The sequence below is a fragment of the Lepidochelys kempii genome, chromosome 1 (assembly GCF_965140285.1).
Source record: "Lepidochelys kempii isolate rLepKem1 chromosome 1, rLepKem1.hap1, whole genome shotgun sequence".
Classification (NCBI taxonomy): domain Eukaryota; kingdom Metazoa; phylum Chordata; order Testudines; family Cheloniidae; genus Lepidochelys; species Lepidochelys kempii.
The window spans coordinates 292,443,223-292,459,393 of NC_136380.1; the positions used below are offsets into that span (position 1 = coordinate 292,443,223).

General features: G+C 44.0%; 1 protein-coding gene across 5 annotated transcripts in view; it reads left to right on the forward strand.

The window, feature by feature from the left end:
• The window catches only part of TAFA2 (TAFA chemokine like family member 2), a 289,370-nt gene that overhangs the window by 62,335 nt on the left and 210,864 nt on the right, over positions 1–16,171 (forward strand). The window lies entirely within an intron of this gene.

Consider the following 16,171-nt stretch of genomic DNA (forward strand, 5'->3'; position numbering starts at 1 on the left):
GATGTCTGTCTGATCCTGAAATCAGCTGGAGAAAAGACCCCCCTGGTTTGGTCCTGGCTGGCGGATGTCTGGTGTACCTCCCAAACATGCACTCATACATACCTTCTGACAGCCTTGCCAAGAGGCCTATGTCAGTCCAGTTGGGCAGGGTCTGGGACTCCCTGGAGAGTGAGGCAGGGCAGAATGTATAGTGTGGCATGTTATGGCTGTCAAACAGTGATTGGACAAATAATTCCAAATAACTACTTTCCGCACTGCAGCTGACTCACCTAGGAGCCTCCATGGCCCAGCAATTGTAGAGGCTATTTCTTATTGAGTCCATTCCTTAGTTGCCAGTAAGCTGGGGAAGATCGAAAAGGAAATAGAGCAAAAGCAAGATGAATAATAAGGCATCTAAAAGTAATCCTTGTGGAATGCTACTCACTACTAGAAGTGTGGGTTAAGAATTTCTTCTAACAGTATGAGTTGACTGTGTGTAGATTCTTGCAAACAATTATATATTACATTTTATTAAATAAATGGATGGTAAATGCCTCTGTCAACCAACCATTCCCATGTTTTCTGTAACACTGAGTCTGGTTAGTTACTTTTAATAAATCAGAAATTGTTGAATATTTTAACCTTAATACAGGATTGTGGAACATGGAAGCAACTGCTCAATACCTGTTGAAGTTATCCAGTATTTCCTTTTTCTATGTGTTTCTTTCTTACTTTCTGCAGAACATAGCTTTAGCTCACTTCCAAAAGGTAGTATCTTAGATAAATGTACAGTTTAGTATGAAAGATAAAGAAGCCAAAATAAAAATAGAAACATATAGCATTGTAAGGAGGAAAAAAAAATTCCATTGGGGACTGCTTTATTTCTTTACTAAAAGACTTGTTTTAAAAAAGAATTCAGTTTAATTAAGTACAATGGGGAAAATAAACTTCAAGTTAAAATCAGCAATCTGTGAAATAATTACAAAGAGAAAATTAAGAGGCAACATCCTGAACTATTAAAGTCTAAAAGAAGAACGATTAGGAAAATTGGCACTACAATGATCTTTTAGATTAGCAATAGACTTGTAAACTGAATGATCAGGCTTAATCATGAGCTGAGAAGAAAAAGCTGCGTCTGATTTAACTTGTTTTCCAAACATCTCTAGAAGTACCCACAGTTAGATTGCAGTGGCAGATCCTCAACTGGTGTGAATCAGTATGGCTCCATTTGAAGTCAAGGAAGTTACACCCACTTACATGAGCTGAGCATCTTGCCCTAAATGCTTAGTATAACTAAAAAGACTTAAAAATCAATGTCCATTACAACAAGAAATGTTAACAATTTTTATCAAAATCTTCATTCCTGGCACTGAAGACTAATTTGTACAAACAAACAGAACACCTGTTTTTCTCCAAAAAAAAAACAAAAAAAACCCCGCTAGCACTAATCATATTAACAAAAGTAAAGTCATTACAATGTTAAAAGTTCATTTTGCTTGCTTCCATGCCTGACCAGGAGCAGCACTGATGTCAGTAGCAATATGCACAATCCCAGCAACAGTGCTAATCAGTTAAATTGCAACAGAGCCAAGAGCGGGTGCACATACCTTGACTTCAGTATATCTATCTGGAACTCTGATCTTGCCACATAAAGAGGAACTAGTTTTCAAATATTTTGTTTCAAAGAATGTTAAGTTTTTACATCAACACATATGCTGTTTTAATAGTTTGAACTCTTAGGTATGTCTACACTGCAATTAAAAACCCACAGTTGGCCTGTGCCATCTAACTCAGACTCATGGGGCTCAGACTAAGGGGCTTGTGATGGTCCTTGCTTGTGGGGAGCATAGTGGCCAGGGCTTAGGCACTTCAACCTGCAGAGGGGGTTTTGGTCAGGAAGCCCAGCCCTTCCACTCCACTGGTTCCAGCCCAAGGCCATGTGACTGCTAGGTGTGCCATAAGGCTGCCCTCCCTGAGCCACTTCCTACCACCCCTCAGTTGTGCACAATTGGCAATCTGTACAGGAAAGTATAAAGGGGTGGTGGGGGTCACTGACTGTATGGTACCTCTTCATGGCCAGGTGTGGCATGGTATCTCTTTCCCGCTTGGAGCGGTGGCTGCCTCCTCTTGTGCCTTGGTCCTCCAGCCAGGTTAGTTCCAAATCTCAACCCTTCAAGGGTAGTTCATAAAATACCAAGGGGAATTAACACAAATAAACTGAGTTGAGATGGGGGAGTGCCTTCCTCTGAGCGTACCTGAAGCAGTTCTCCCTTCCCTCAGAGGGAGCAGTTGTAGAGAGATCCTGCCTTCCCTCACTCTTCACTCAGACATTACAGGTCTGCTCCTCCCCAAGTTGTTCTACTCCATTTTAACTCCTCCTCCAGCCTGTGCATCTTTTGCAGGTGTGGTGGGGGGGGGCTGGTTGAGCCCAGAGCAGCTATTTAACCCCTTGTTACCTAGGGTGGGGTTTGCATATTGCATCACAGAGCTGTTTAATTGTGGTGTAGACATTTGGGCTTGGGCTGCAGCTGGAGCTCTGGGACCCTCCTACCTTGCAGGGTCCTAGGGCCTGGGCTCTAGCTTGAGCCTGAATGTCTACAATGCAGTTAAAGAGCCTGTCAGCCTGAGTTGGGTTTTTAATTGCAGTATAGACAAACCCTGCCAAAAAAGGTATCCTTTCTATAAATCCTTTGCTGTTCACCTTTTAAAAGTCTTTTAAGAAATCACTTGTCTCCACATTCTACCCTCAGTCATTGTCTTTGAATACTTAAATGGGAAAGAGATTTCTGATAGCAGATGGCTCTTTTTAAGCTAGCAAAAAAAGGGGACATCAGGATCCAATGGCTGGATGTTGACTAGAAATATAGCACAACCTTTTAAGAGCAAAGGTAATTAACCACTGGAACAACTGGCTTAGGGAGGCAGTGGATTCTGTAGCACTTGAAATCTGTAAATCAATACTGAATATCTTTCAAAAAGATACACTATAGCTCAAACAAAAGTTCTGGGCTTGATGGAGGAATTATCGGGTGAGTTTCTTAGGTCTGTGTTATGCAGGAGGTTAAACTAGATAATCATGATGGTCCCTTCTGGCCTATCCATGAATCTAATTGGTTTTTTTGGTTTACACTAGCAGATAGAATAGTTAAATGGCAGTATGTACAGTTCTCATTCAGTAGTTGACATTAGTCTTAATGCTAAAAATATTAGGTGCAGTTTTAAGTGAAGAATTTAATGGGAGCTGGGTAGTAATGGGAGCTGTGTGGGTGGTCCACAGGTAGCAGTCTATGAGTGGGACAGGATCAAGTTTGTGTACTGTGCCTTTCTTTGAAAGAAATGTGTTATGTAGGAACTCTGTTGTTTGTGTGCTGGTACTGTATACTCCACTCATACACTAAGGGCTGGTCTTCGATACGGGGAGATCAATGCTGCTGCAGTCAACGCAGCAAGGATTGATTTAGTGGGTCAGTTTTGCCAAAAAAGTCACAAAGTCCAAGATAGAGCTTAAAAAGGGGACTGTCCTGGCCAAAACAGGACATATGTTCACCCTAGTATTGACTGTTTTTTTTAACACACACAAAACATTGGTTTACTGGATAATTCTCTCCTCCCAGCCCAAATATTAGCTCTCTTCAGTAGAGCCCATGCCACTTCCAGTTGTTATATTCTCCCCTTCTTAACTAATGGCTTGTCTCAGTTCCTGTCCCTCCACATTTAACATAGGCATTGGCTACAACAGACAAGGTACCTCTCGTGGTCTGTCTGCTGTAACAGGATGTCTGCACTGCAAAACAAACAAACAAACCCGAACAAACACACACTGCAATGAGACTCAAAGACTGGGTCTACAGACTGAGCTTGTGAGGCTCTCACTATGGCGGTAAAAATAGCATTGTAGATATTCCCGCTCAGGCTCTGAAACCCGGAGAGCAGGGAGGTCTCAAAGTCCAGGCTCCATCCTGAGTGGGCATGTCTGCATTGCTGTGTTTAGTTCTGTGGTGTGAGTTCCACGAGCCTGAGTCTGCAGACTTGGGCTCTGATACTGTCCTAGGATTTTATTTTTGGTGTAGGCATATGCTAAGTACCTTGCAGTCTTCTTGACACAGCAAAAAATATTGAAGTAGAAGTATAATTTTGTAATGAATTAATGTGCTGTAGGTTCATTGCTATTTTTGCAGAAATTATTGTCACTTCATTAGCTTGCTTAACCCTCCCCTCCATTTCTGAATGTGCTATTATGAAGTCAGAACTAGATTAGTGCCAGCTTTGTCAATTTACATTATTAATAATTAGTTAATTCTCTCAATGAATCTATGTTTAGTCCAATAGTATTCTTTTTAAGCTATCAGTTTTCATTTTAAACACTTTTAGCACTTGCTTTGAAATTATGTTTGTCATAGCAGAAGACAAAACCTTAAACACATTGCCTCTTACTTAAAGGGGACTTGTGGAACAGGAATGATTTATGTTTGTGACGTGCGAGGTCTAACAATAAGGCATGATGTTGCACACTACATGTGATGCAATGCACCAGGCAAAACAAAGTAAGGGTATGGATGGAGTTTCAGTCCTAACTCTGACATATTTTCCCAGTGCAGGATCAGACTCTGTATTTCAATGTTGCTTGTGCATTAGCAATGTGAATACCAAACCTTTTTTTTTGGTGGGGAATGTGAGTTTGGTCACATTTTCCCTGCTCCCATCGGGTTCAAGTCTGAAGTTACAGCACTTAGTGGTGTTTCTTTCCTCAACATTTTCAGGTATGAGCCTGAATCATATGAACAAACACATGAATATTGTCAGGTTAAATTGGTTTCTTGAGGCATAGGTATTAATTAATAGGAGGATGGTAAAAAGAAGATAAAACTCTTCAAGGTATACATAAGGAGATGGAAGGTGTGTGTTTGTGTGTGGGGGGGGAGGAGCAGCATAATACCCCCCAAAGACTGGATTGATAGGGATTGGTGGGTGGGAGATGTAGAATTGAGGAGATGGGACAGTTGCTGGGCAGGATGTCCCTCAAAATGGTCTTCAACTGACTGCATGGAATTGGAGCTGTGTAAACAGTGTAATAACTGAATGGTTGCAATGGTATGTGTATATTGTGACTGTGAGGGAAGGTGAGGTAGAGTCCTCTCCAGAGCTCTGTGTGTGGGCCACAGCTCTGAGGTCCTCTCCAGAGCTCTGAGGTGTACTGGAACTTGCATAATGAGATGTAGAAATAAACTGAATATTTTGAGGGAGTATATATATCGCTGTCCCATAAGGATATATTCTTACCAGATCTTCATGTCACACTCCAGAGGCAATAGGAGCATTCCATATGTAACCCTTCTTTCCTCCCTGGGTTACTCGGGAGCAGGCAACATTCACTTGTGTGCCTGGAAGCCTGGTGGTGTTGACATTAAATAAGGGTATGTTTACACTACGGAATAAGGTTGAATTTATAGAAGTCGGTTTTTTAGAAATTGGTTTTATATATTCGAGTGTGTGTGTCCCCACAGAAAATGCTCTAAGTGCATTAACTCGGCAGAGTGCTTCCACAGTACCGAGGCTAGAGTCGACTTCCAGAGCGTTGCACTGTGGATAGCTATCCCACAGTTCCCACAGTCTCCGCTGCCCATTGGAATTCTGGGTTGAGATCCCAATGCCTGATGGGGCTAAAACATTGTCGCGGGTGGTTCTGGGTACATATTGCCAGGCCCCCATTCCCTCCCTCCCTCCGTGAAAGCAAGGGCAGACAATTGTTTCGCGCCTTTTTTCCTGAGTTACCTGTGCAGACGCCATACCACGGCAAGCATGGAGCCCGCTCAGGTAACCATCACCCTATGTCTCCTGGGTGCTGGCAGACACTGTACGGCATTGCTACACAGTAGCAGCAACCCATTGCCTTGTGGCAGCAGACGGTGCAGTACGACTGGTAGCCATCCTCGTCGTGTCCGAGGTGCTCCTGGCCATGTCGGCTGGGAGCGCCTGGGCAGACATGGGCGCAGGGACTAAATTTGGAGTGACTTGACCAAGTCATTCTCTTTAGTCATGCAGTCAGTCCTATTGAACCGTCTTATGGTGAGCAGGCAGGCAAAATGGATTGCTAGCAGTCGTACTGTACCATCTTCTGCCAGGCAGGCAAGAGATGAGGATGGCTAGCAGTCGTATTGTACCATCTTCTGCCGGACAGGCAAGAGATGAGGATGGCTAGCAGTTGTACTGTACCATCTTCTGCCGAGCAGCAATGGGATGTGGATGGCATGCAGTTCTTCTGCACCGTCTGCTGCCAGCCAAAGATGTAAAAGATAGATGGAGTGGATCAAAACAAGAAATAGACCAGATTTGTTTTTTACTCATTTGCCTCCTCCCCTGTCTAGGGGACTCATTCCTCTAGGTCACACTGCAGTCACTCACAGAGAAGGTGCAGCAAGGTAAATCTAGCCATGTATCAATCAGAGGCCAGGCTAACCTCCTTGTTCCAATAAGAACAATAACTTAGGTGCACCATTTCTTATTGGAACCCTCCGTGAAGTCCTGCCTGAAATACTCCTTGATGTAAAGACACCCCCTTTGTTGATTTTAGCTCCCTGAAGCCAACCCTGTAAACTGTGTCGTCAGTCGCCCCTCCCTCCGTCAGACCAACGGCAGACAATCATTCCGCGCCTTTTTTCTGTGCGGACACCATACCAAGGCAAGCATGGAGGCCGCTCAGCTCACTTTGGCAATTAGGAGCACATTAAACACCACACGCATTATCCAGGAGTATATGCAGCACCGGAACCTGGCAAAGCGATACCGGGCGAGGAGGCGACGTCAGCGCGGTCACGTGAGTGATCAGGACATGGACACAGATTTCTCTGAAAGCATGGGCCCTGCCAATGCATGCATCATGGTGCTAATGGGGCAGGTTCATGCTGTGGAACGCCGATTCTGGGCTCGGGAAACAAGCACAGACTGGTGGGACCGCATAGTGTTGCAGGTCTGGGACGATTCCCAGTGGCTGCGAAACTTTCGCATGCGTAAGGGCACTTTCATGGAACTTTGTGACTTGCTTTCCCCTGCCCTGAGGCGCATGAATACCAAGATGAGAGCAGCCCTCACAGTTGAGAAGCGAGTGGTGATAGCCCTGTGGAAGCTTGCAACGCCAGACAGCTACCGGTCAGTTGGGAATCAATTTGGAGTGGGCAAATCTACTGTGGGGGCTGCTGTGATGCAAGTAGCCCACGCAATCAAAGATCTGCTGATATCAAGGGTAGTGACCCTGGGAAATGTGCAGGTCATAGTGGATGGCTTTGCTGCAATGGGATTCCCTAACTGTGGTGGGGCCATAGACGGAACCCATATCCCTATTTTGGCACCGGCGCACCAAGCCGCCGAGTACATAAACCTCAAGGGGTACTTTTCAATAGTGCTGCAAGCTCTGGTGGATCACAAGGGACGTTTCACCAACATCAACGTGGGATGGCCGGGATAGGTACATGACGCTTGCATCTTCAGGAACTCTGGTCTGTTTCAAAAGCTGCAGGAAGGGACTTTATTCCCAGACCAGAAAATAACTGTTGGGGATGTTGAAATGCCTATATGTATCCTTGGGGACCCAGCCTACCCCTTAATGCCATGGCTCATGAAGCCATACACAGGCAGCCTGGACAGTAGTCAGGAGCTGTTCAACTACAGGCTGAGCAAGTGCAGAATGGTGGTAGAATGTGCATTTGGACATTTAAAGGTGCGCTGGCGCAGTTTACTGACTCGCTTAGACCTCAGCGAAACCAATATTCCCACTGTTATTACTGCTTGCTGTGTGCTCCACAATATCTGTGAGAGTAAGGGGGAGACGTTTATGGCGGGGTGGGAGGTTGAGGCAAATCGCCTGGCTGCTGGTTATGCGCAGCCAGACACCAGGGCGGTTAGAAGAGCACAGGAGGGCGCGGTACGCATCAGAGAAGCTTTGAAAACCAGTTTCATGACTGGCCAGGCTACGGTGTGAAAGTTCTGTTTGTTTCTCCTTGATGAAACCCCCCGCCCCTTGGTTCACTCTACTTCCCTGTAAGCTAACCACCCTCCCCTCCTCCCTTCAATCACCGCTTGCAGAGGCAATAAAGTCATTGTTGCTTCACATTCATGCATTCTTTATTCATTCATCACACAAATAGGGGGATGACTACCAAGGTAGCCCAGGAGGGGTGGTGGAGGAGGGAAGGAAAATGCCACACAGCACTTTAAAAGTTTACAACTTTAAAATTTATTGAATGACAGCCTTCTTTTTTTTGGGCAATCCTTTGTGGTGGAGTGGCTGGTTGGCCGGAGGCCCCCCCACCGCGTTCTTGGGCATCTGGGTGTGGAGGCTATGGAACTTGGGGAGGAGGGCGGTTGGTTACACAGGGGCTGTAGTGGCAGTCTGTGCTTCAGCTGCCTTTGCTGCAGCTCAACCATACACTGGAGCAGACTGGTTTGGTCCTCCAGCAGCCTCAGCATTGAATCCTGCCTCCTCTCATCACGCTGCTGCCACATTTGAGCTTCAGCCCTGTCTTCAGCCTGCCACTTACTCTCTTCAGCCTGCCACCTCTCCTCCCGGTCATTTTGTGCTTTCCTGCACTCTGACATTATTTGCCTCCACGCATTCGTCTGTGCTCTGTCAGTGTGGGAGGACAGCATGAGCTCAGAGAACATTTTATCACGAGTGCGTTTTTTTTTCTTTCTAAGCTTCACTAGCCTCTGGGAAGGAGAAGATCCTGTGATCATTGAAACACATGCAGCTGGTGGAGAAAAAAAAAGGGACAGCGGTATTTAAAAAGACACATTTTATAAAACAGTGGCTACACTCTTTCAGGGTAAACCTTGCTGTTAACATTACATACATAGCACATGTGCTTTCGTTACAAGGTCGCATTTTGCCTCCCCCCACCGCGTGGCTACCCATCAACCTTCCCCCCTCCCTGTGGCTAACTGCGGGGAACATTTCTGTTTAGCCACAGGCAAACAGCCCAGCAGGAATGGGCTCCTCTGAGTGTCCCCTGAAGAAAAGCACTCTATTTCAACCAGGTGACCATGAATTATATCTCACTCTCCTGAGGATAACACAGAGAGATAAAGAATGGATGTATGCCAGCAAACATACACTGCAATGCTTTGTTGTACAATGATTCCCGAGTACGTGTTACTGGCCTGGAGTGGTAAAGTGTCCTACTATGAAGGACGCAATAAGGCTGCCCTCCCCAGAAACCTTTTGCAAAGGCTTTGGGAGTACATCCAGGAGAACCGCGAATGCCAGGGCAAAGTAATCCTTTCACATGCTTGCTTTTAAACCATGTATAGTATTTTAAAAGCTACACTCACCGGAGGTCCCTTCTCCACCTGCTGGATCCAGGAGGCAGCCTTGGGTGGGTTCGGGGGGTACTGGTCCAGGTCCAGGGTGAGAAACAGTTCCTGGCTCTCGGGAAAACCGGTTTCTCCGCTTGCTTGCTGTGAGCTATCTACAACCTCATCATCATCATCTTCTTCTTCATCCCCAAAACCTGCTTCCGTATTGCCTCCATCTCCACTGAAGGAGTCAAACAACACAGCTGGGGTAGTGGTGGCTGAACCCCCTAAAATGGCATGCAGCTCATCATAGAAGCGGCATGTTTGGGGCTCTGACCCGGAGCGGCCGTTCGCCTCTCTGGTTTTCTGGTAGGCTTGCCTCAGCTCCTTCAGTTTCACGCGGCACTGCTTCGGGTCCCTGTTATGGCCTCTGTCCTTCATGCCCTGGGAGATTTTGACAAAGGTTTTGGCATTTTGAAAACTGGAACGGAGTTCTGATAGCACGGATTCCTCTCCCCAAACAGCGATCAGATCCCGTACCTCCTGTTTGGTCCATGCTGGAGCTCTTTTGCGATTCTGGGACTCCATCATGGTCACCTGTGCTGATGAGCTCTGCATGGTCACCTGCAGCTTGCCACGCTGGCCAAACAGGAAATGAGATTCAAAAGTTCGCGGTTGTTTTCCTGTCTACCTGGCCAGTGCATCTGAGTTGAGAGTGCTGTCCAGAGCGGTCACGATGGAGCACTCTGGGATAGCTCCTGGAGGCCAATACCGTCGAATTGTGTCCACAGTTCCCCAAATTCGAGCCGGTAAGGCCGATTTAAGCGCTAATCCACTTGTCAGGGGTGGAGTAAGGAAATCGATTTTAAGAGCCCTTTAAGTCGAAATAAAGGGCTTCATCGTGTGGACGGGTGCAGGTTTACATTGATTTAATGCTGCTAAATTCGACCTAAAGTCCTAATGTAGACCAGGGCTAAGAGCCTGAGTATCCCAGTGGTGCTGTTGGATAGGTGGGAGTCCTCTATTCACCCCTCTGCTACAGTCCCTTTACTCCTTAATGAATGGGGGAGGCAACCTAGTGACAGATGATGTGGAAAAAGCTGAAATACTCAATGCTTTTTTTGCCTCAGTCTTCACAGACAAGGTCAGCTCCCACACCGCTGTCCTGGACAACACAGTATGGGGAGAAGGTGAGCAGCCCTCAGTGGTGAAAGAACAGGTTAAGGACTATTTAGAAAAGCTGGACATGCACAAGTCCATGGGTCCAGATCGAATGCATCCAAGGATGCTGAGGGAATTGGCTGATGCAATTGCAGAGCCTTTATCTTTGAAAACTCATGGTGATCGAGGGAGGTCCTGAACGATTGGAAAAAGGCAAATATAGTGCCCATCTTTAAAAAAGGGAAGAAGGAGAACCTGGGGAACTACAGACTGGTCAGCCTCACCTCAATGCCTGGAAAAATCATGGAGCAGGTCCTCAAGGAAACCATTTTGAAGCACTTAGAGGAGAGGAAGGTAATCAGGAACAGTCAACATGGATTTCACCAAGCGCAAGTCATGCCTGACCAACCTGATTGCCTTCTGTAATGAGATAACTGGCTCTGTGGATATGGGGAAAGCTGTGGACGTCATATATCTGGACTTTAGCAAAGCTTTTGATACAGTCTCCCACAGTATTCTTGCCAGCAAGTTAAAAAAGTATGAATTGGATGAATGGCTAGAAAGCTGGATAGATTGTCGGGATCAACAGGTAGTGATCAACAGCTCGATGTCTAGTTGGCAGCCAGTATCAAACGGAGTGCCCCAGGGGTCGGTTCTGGGGCTGGTTTTGTTCAACATCTTTATTAATGATCTGGATGATGGGATGGATTGCACTCTCAGCAAGTTTGCAGATGACACTAAGCTGGGGGGAGCGGTAGATATGCTGGAGGATAGGGTCCAGAGTGACCTAGACAAATTGGAGGATTGGACCAAAAGAAATCTGATGAGGTTCAACAAGGACAAGTGCAGAGTCCTGCGCTTAGGATGGAAGAATCCCATGCATTGCTACAGGCTCAGGACCGACTGTCTAAGCAGCAGTTTTGCAGAAAAGGATCTGGGGATTACAGTGGATGAGAAGCTGGATATGAGTCATCCATGTGCCCTTGTTGCCAAAAGGCTAACGGCATATTGGACTGCATTAGTAGGAGCATTGCCAGCAGATCGAGGGAAGTGATTATTCCCCTCTATCCGCACTGGTGAGGCCACATCTGGAGTTCTCTGTCCAGTTTTGGGCCCCCCGCTACATATAGGATGTGGACAAATTGGGAAGGGTCCAGGGGAGGGCAATGACAATGATCAGGGCTGGGGCACATGACTTACAAGGAGAGGCTGAGGGAACTGGGCTTGTATACTCTGCAGAAGAGAAGAGTGAGGGGGGATTTGATAGCAGCCTTCAACTACCTGAAGGGGGGTTCCAAAGAGGATGGAGCTCGGCTGTTCTCAGTGGTGGCAGATGACAGAACAAGGAGCAATGGTCTCAAGTTACAGTGGGGGAGGTCTAGATTGGATATTAGGAAACTCTATTTCACTAGGAGGGTGGTGAAGCACTGGAATGGGTTACCTAGGGAGGTGGTGGAATCTCCCTTCTTCGAGGTTTTTAAGGCCTGGCTTGACAAACCCCTGGCTGGAATGATTTAGCTGGTGTTGGTCCTGCTTTGAGCAGGGGGTTGGACTAGGTGACCCCCTGAGGTCTCTTCCAATCCTAGTCTTCTATGATTCTCAAGGAATTTAAAATTGGTCATGCCTCCAACTGGCTGGCCCCTGTACACACTCAATGGTGTGCCTTGGGAGCCTCCAGGAATAAAGCTATTCTAATAATAAATAATAATAATATAATCTCTGGCATGGGTGTAACTCAAAAATACCAATTATAAATCATATACATCCAATATACTTAAGTAAAGGTGTGTTTACTCTAATTTAACTTAAAAAATCAGGGAATAACCGTTTTAAAGATTATATGTCACTATTAATTTTAATCCACAGGGGGCAGTTGAATAAAATCAATTCACAAATCTAATATTCAGTAATAAATTAAATTTATCTAACTGGCATTTACACTGCCACCATTTACCCCACCCCGGAGTGTACACTCCTCTGGATTTCAGAGTCCTAGACACTTGCTTACATGAGCGCGCTTGGAGACCTGCAGCTAGAGACAGCACTCTGTTGGTTCTGTCAGTCCTGCCAAGGCAACAAACTGCACAACCCCTCTCATGATTGGAGCTGGCTCCACCAAATGTCAGCAGCTCTGGGTCCTGGTTCGGTGGGAAGATCACTCTGCCTCTCTTCAGATTCAGTTTCTCTGCTGTGCCCCTTCCCTTGCAAGTACTTTCCCCAAAAGACTGGGGGTTACTCACAGTTCCTGCACTGCAGGCCCACCCCAGAAACAGTGTCTGTTCTGACTCCAGTGAAGCCACCAACAGCCTCTGAGGCTCCCTGCTTGCTCAGAGCCCCTGCAGGCTCTCAGCAGTAGCTTCTGGCTTCCTAGGAACAAATACTGTATTGCAGAGTCTATGAAAGTTAATGGTTTCGAAACGTCTTCATCCACAGGGCCACTGAGCTATGGTTCTATATAGTTCTTTGGGTGTCTGTTCAGGACGTTGCTTCTTTTCTAGTCTTTCCCAACAATGTGTTTGCTTCATGTTATAAGGTTTCTCAGGATCTTCTTATTTCTCCTGCTACAAATTTCATGTTCACAACACCACCCTTTTGATACTCATGGTAGACATTCTGGAATGTCACCAAACTAGGATGTTTGGTACTGTGCTTTGTGCGTGTTAGTCGGGTGAGGAGTGGCATCATAAATGTTCTCTGTATGTACCATGAGGGCCTCTTCTCTGTGATTTGATTTGATGTGCTGTTGACGTTTCTTTTCAATCTAGGTATAGCATTAGAAATATTTATTTGATTTCTGTGGATGTGATGCACAAACCAAATCTACAGACTTCCTTTCTGTACTACAGCCCCAAAATCCTTGCCTGATGTGCCTCAGCTCTCCTGTGCATGTTTTTTCATCACTGCCATGTAGTTACACTTGGCGGAATTTAATTTTTTTTTTAATAATTTTGACCAAAATACCAATGTTTATTTTTAAGCATTTTTTCTATTTAAATTTTCAAAATTGCAAGTAATTATTGTGGGTAAACAGTAACTATTTAATGATGGTGTACATAGAGATTCAAAAAGATAAAGTTTATAACCATTAAAACATACATTGTCAACATCATGTGTCAAAATATACAAAATAAATATCTTTAAATCAAACTTGAATGGGTTCTCAAGCAGCATTTTTCTAACTTTGACTATATGCAAATTTTGATTATTATTGTTAAAAATATTTTTTGTTGATTTTGTGTGTGTATGGTGAAATTGATATTTACCAGTAAAGATCTAATCCTGCCAAGCCTACAGGTATTTCTATTTCTAATGTACATCTATTTCATAGGGTCATCCACTTTGATAATTATCTCCAAGTTTGCCATTCTCAAATATCTTCAGCCAGTTGGTCTCACGGTGCAATTGAGATTTTTAGTGGCACATGTGCTACAGGATTTATAGTGGCATCCAATTTAATTTTAAATTTCCCACGGTTCTGTCTTAATCCATGACATACATCTGTGTATTCTTAAATTAGGTCATCAGTTTTAGGTAACCTGGTGTTAAAACTGGAAGTGAGATGTCTTTCTCTTAGTCATTTGGTCCACAATTTAACTAGATATTTGAAATTAGATTTATTGACTGGTAATTTGCAGATCTTTCTTTCTTTCTTTCTTTCTTTCTTTCTTTCTTTCTTTCTTTCTTTCTTTCTTTCTTTCTTTCTTTCTTTCTTTCTTTCTTTCTTTCTTTCTTTCACTTGCATTTGGTACCACATTTGCATTTCCCCTTAACTACCTAGTGTATTCTCAATTCATATTTTCTCAGTGATAATTGTCAACTGTTTAGTAATTGCTAGCTCCTTCCCTTAAAACACAATATGTGTTATCTGAACTAGCTGAGTTTTCCCAAGAATTCCTTTATAATGCTTTTTTATCAATAGCTATTTTTACAAATTCATTATTACTACTTAACTGCCCAGACACCTTTTTGTATTGGAGGCCATTTTTTTAAAAAAAGCTGTTTAGTAACTTGGCCAGTTTAGAGTTCCTATTGATTCCATCCCTCTCCTTTTAAAAGGGCCTATTTTCTCTCTAGTCTTTGTTCTTTCCCCCTGATTATATTTATGAAATCACTCTGATTCCCCACTGGCTGGCATTAACTCATTCTCCTTTTTTCCCTGTGTTTCCATTCCCTTTGCAAACCTTTCACGATTGTACATATTGTTTGGATAGTCCCCATCTCCATTTTCAGTAAAGGTTCCTTTTTACCCTCAAACCTCTGATGCCCTGTGAATCAGCATTGGTCACTTCTTTTGGAGGAGTTATTGTGTAAAATCCTGTCCCTATTGAAATTATTGGGAGTTTTATCATTGATTTCAATGGGTCTGGGATTTCACCAATAGTTATAGTATATTGGTCTTCATTATGATGCCTTTTAGGATTCTCCAGCCTTCTTCCTGCTTCCTAGATTTTAATTACTAGGTCCTAGTGAGCACACTACTCACTAAATTCCTTAATTCCAAGCAGTTTTTTAAAAAAAGATATGTTCTTGCCCACTGTTTGTCAGTGCACAGGAGAGGGTGGTTTATGGGAAGACTGTAAAGACAGTTAGAAGAGAAAAGGAGTACTTGTGGCACCTTAGAGACTAACAAATTTATTTGAGCATAAGCTGAAGTGAGCTGTAGCTCACGAAAGCTTATGCGCAAATAAATTGGTTAGTCTCTAAGGTGCCACAAGTCCTCCTTTTCTTTTTGCGAATTCAGACTAACACGGCTGCTACTCTGAAACCAGTTAGAAGAGAGTTGCAATAGATATATAGGCCTCACTCCTGCAAGTTGTTCTGTGTGGACAGACCCCTGTGTGAAATCAGGATTCCACCTGCATTCATCTTAGTGAATGGTCAGAGCCTTAGAGAACATAGCTATTACACCACATCTTTGAGTGCAAAGTGGGAACCAGTTTAAGGATACAGAAAACAGTGAATTTTGATTCACTCATTACAAAGCTAGTGGCCTTGTGATAAGGAACATACAAGAAAGGCATAGTTGCAATAATGATTAATAACATTTTCATAATCAAAATAAGACAAAATTAAATTTGTAACCAGATGCTGTTTATCATTAGGTGTAAGACAACAGCATGTTCATCCCAGCACTGTTGCTTGAAGTATTTATTAGTATTTTTTCTGTCCTTTTAAAGATGATCTAGAATCCACTGTCCGCTACAGACATTTAAGATTTTGAAAAATCAAATGGTTTAAAAGTTCTGTAGACCTGTTTAAAATAAATGTAATTAAACCTAAAATATTAAATTTGCTTCATATTTGTCTGATTTTCATATATCACCTGGGTGGTCCTGAAATTGTAAACTAACAAAGTCAATTAAAAAAAAATAATTTAGTGCTCTTGATTGGCTAAGAATTGCACACAAGTTGCTATTTTTGTTACCATGCCAACCACCCCTATTTATCACATCTACCTGTTTTGTCTTTTACAATTAGTAAGTTCTTGGGGACAGGGACTTTTATTCTCTATGTTTGTACAGCACATAGCACAATGAGGCATTACCTAATTGGCCTCCAGATGCTACTTCAGTATAAGTGTTAAATAATAACAGGTACTGAGCATACTGGGTACTCAGGAAGTAGAAGGGCAATGTCTATAATATTTTGAGCATCACAGTTTGTAGGCAGAGGTAATTATGGTATGGACATGGGCAGTGGGTGAAGTTTCCACTTGGGGAGGCTAGCCCCCTGCTTGCCTCTT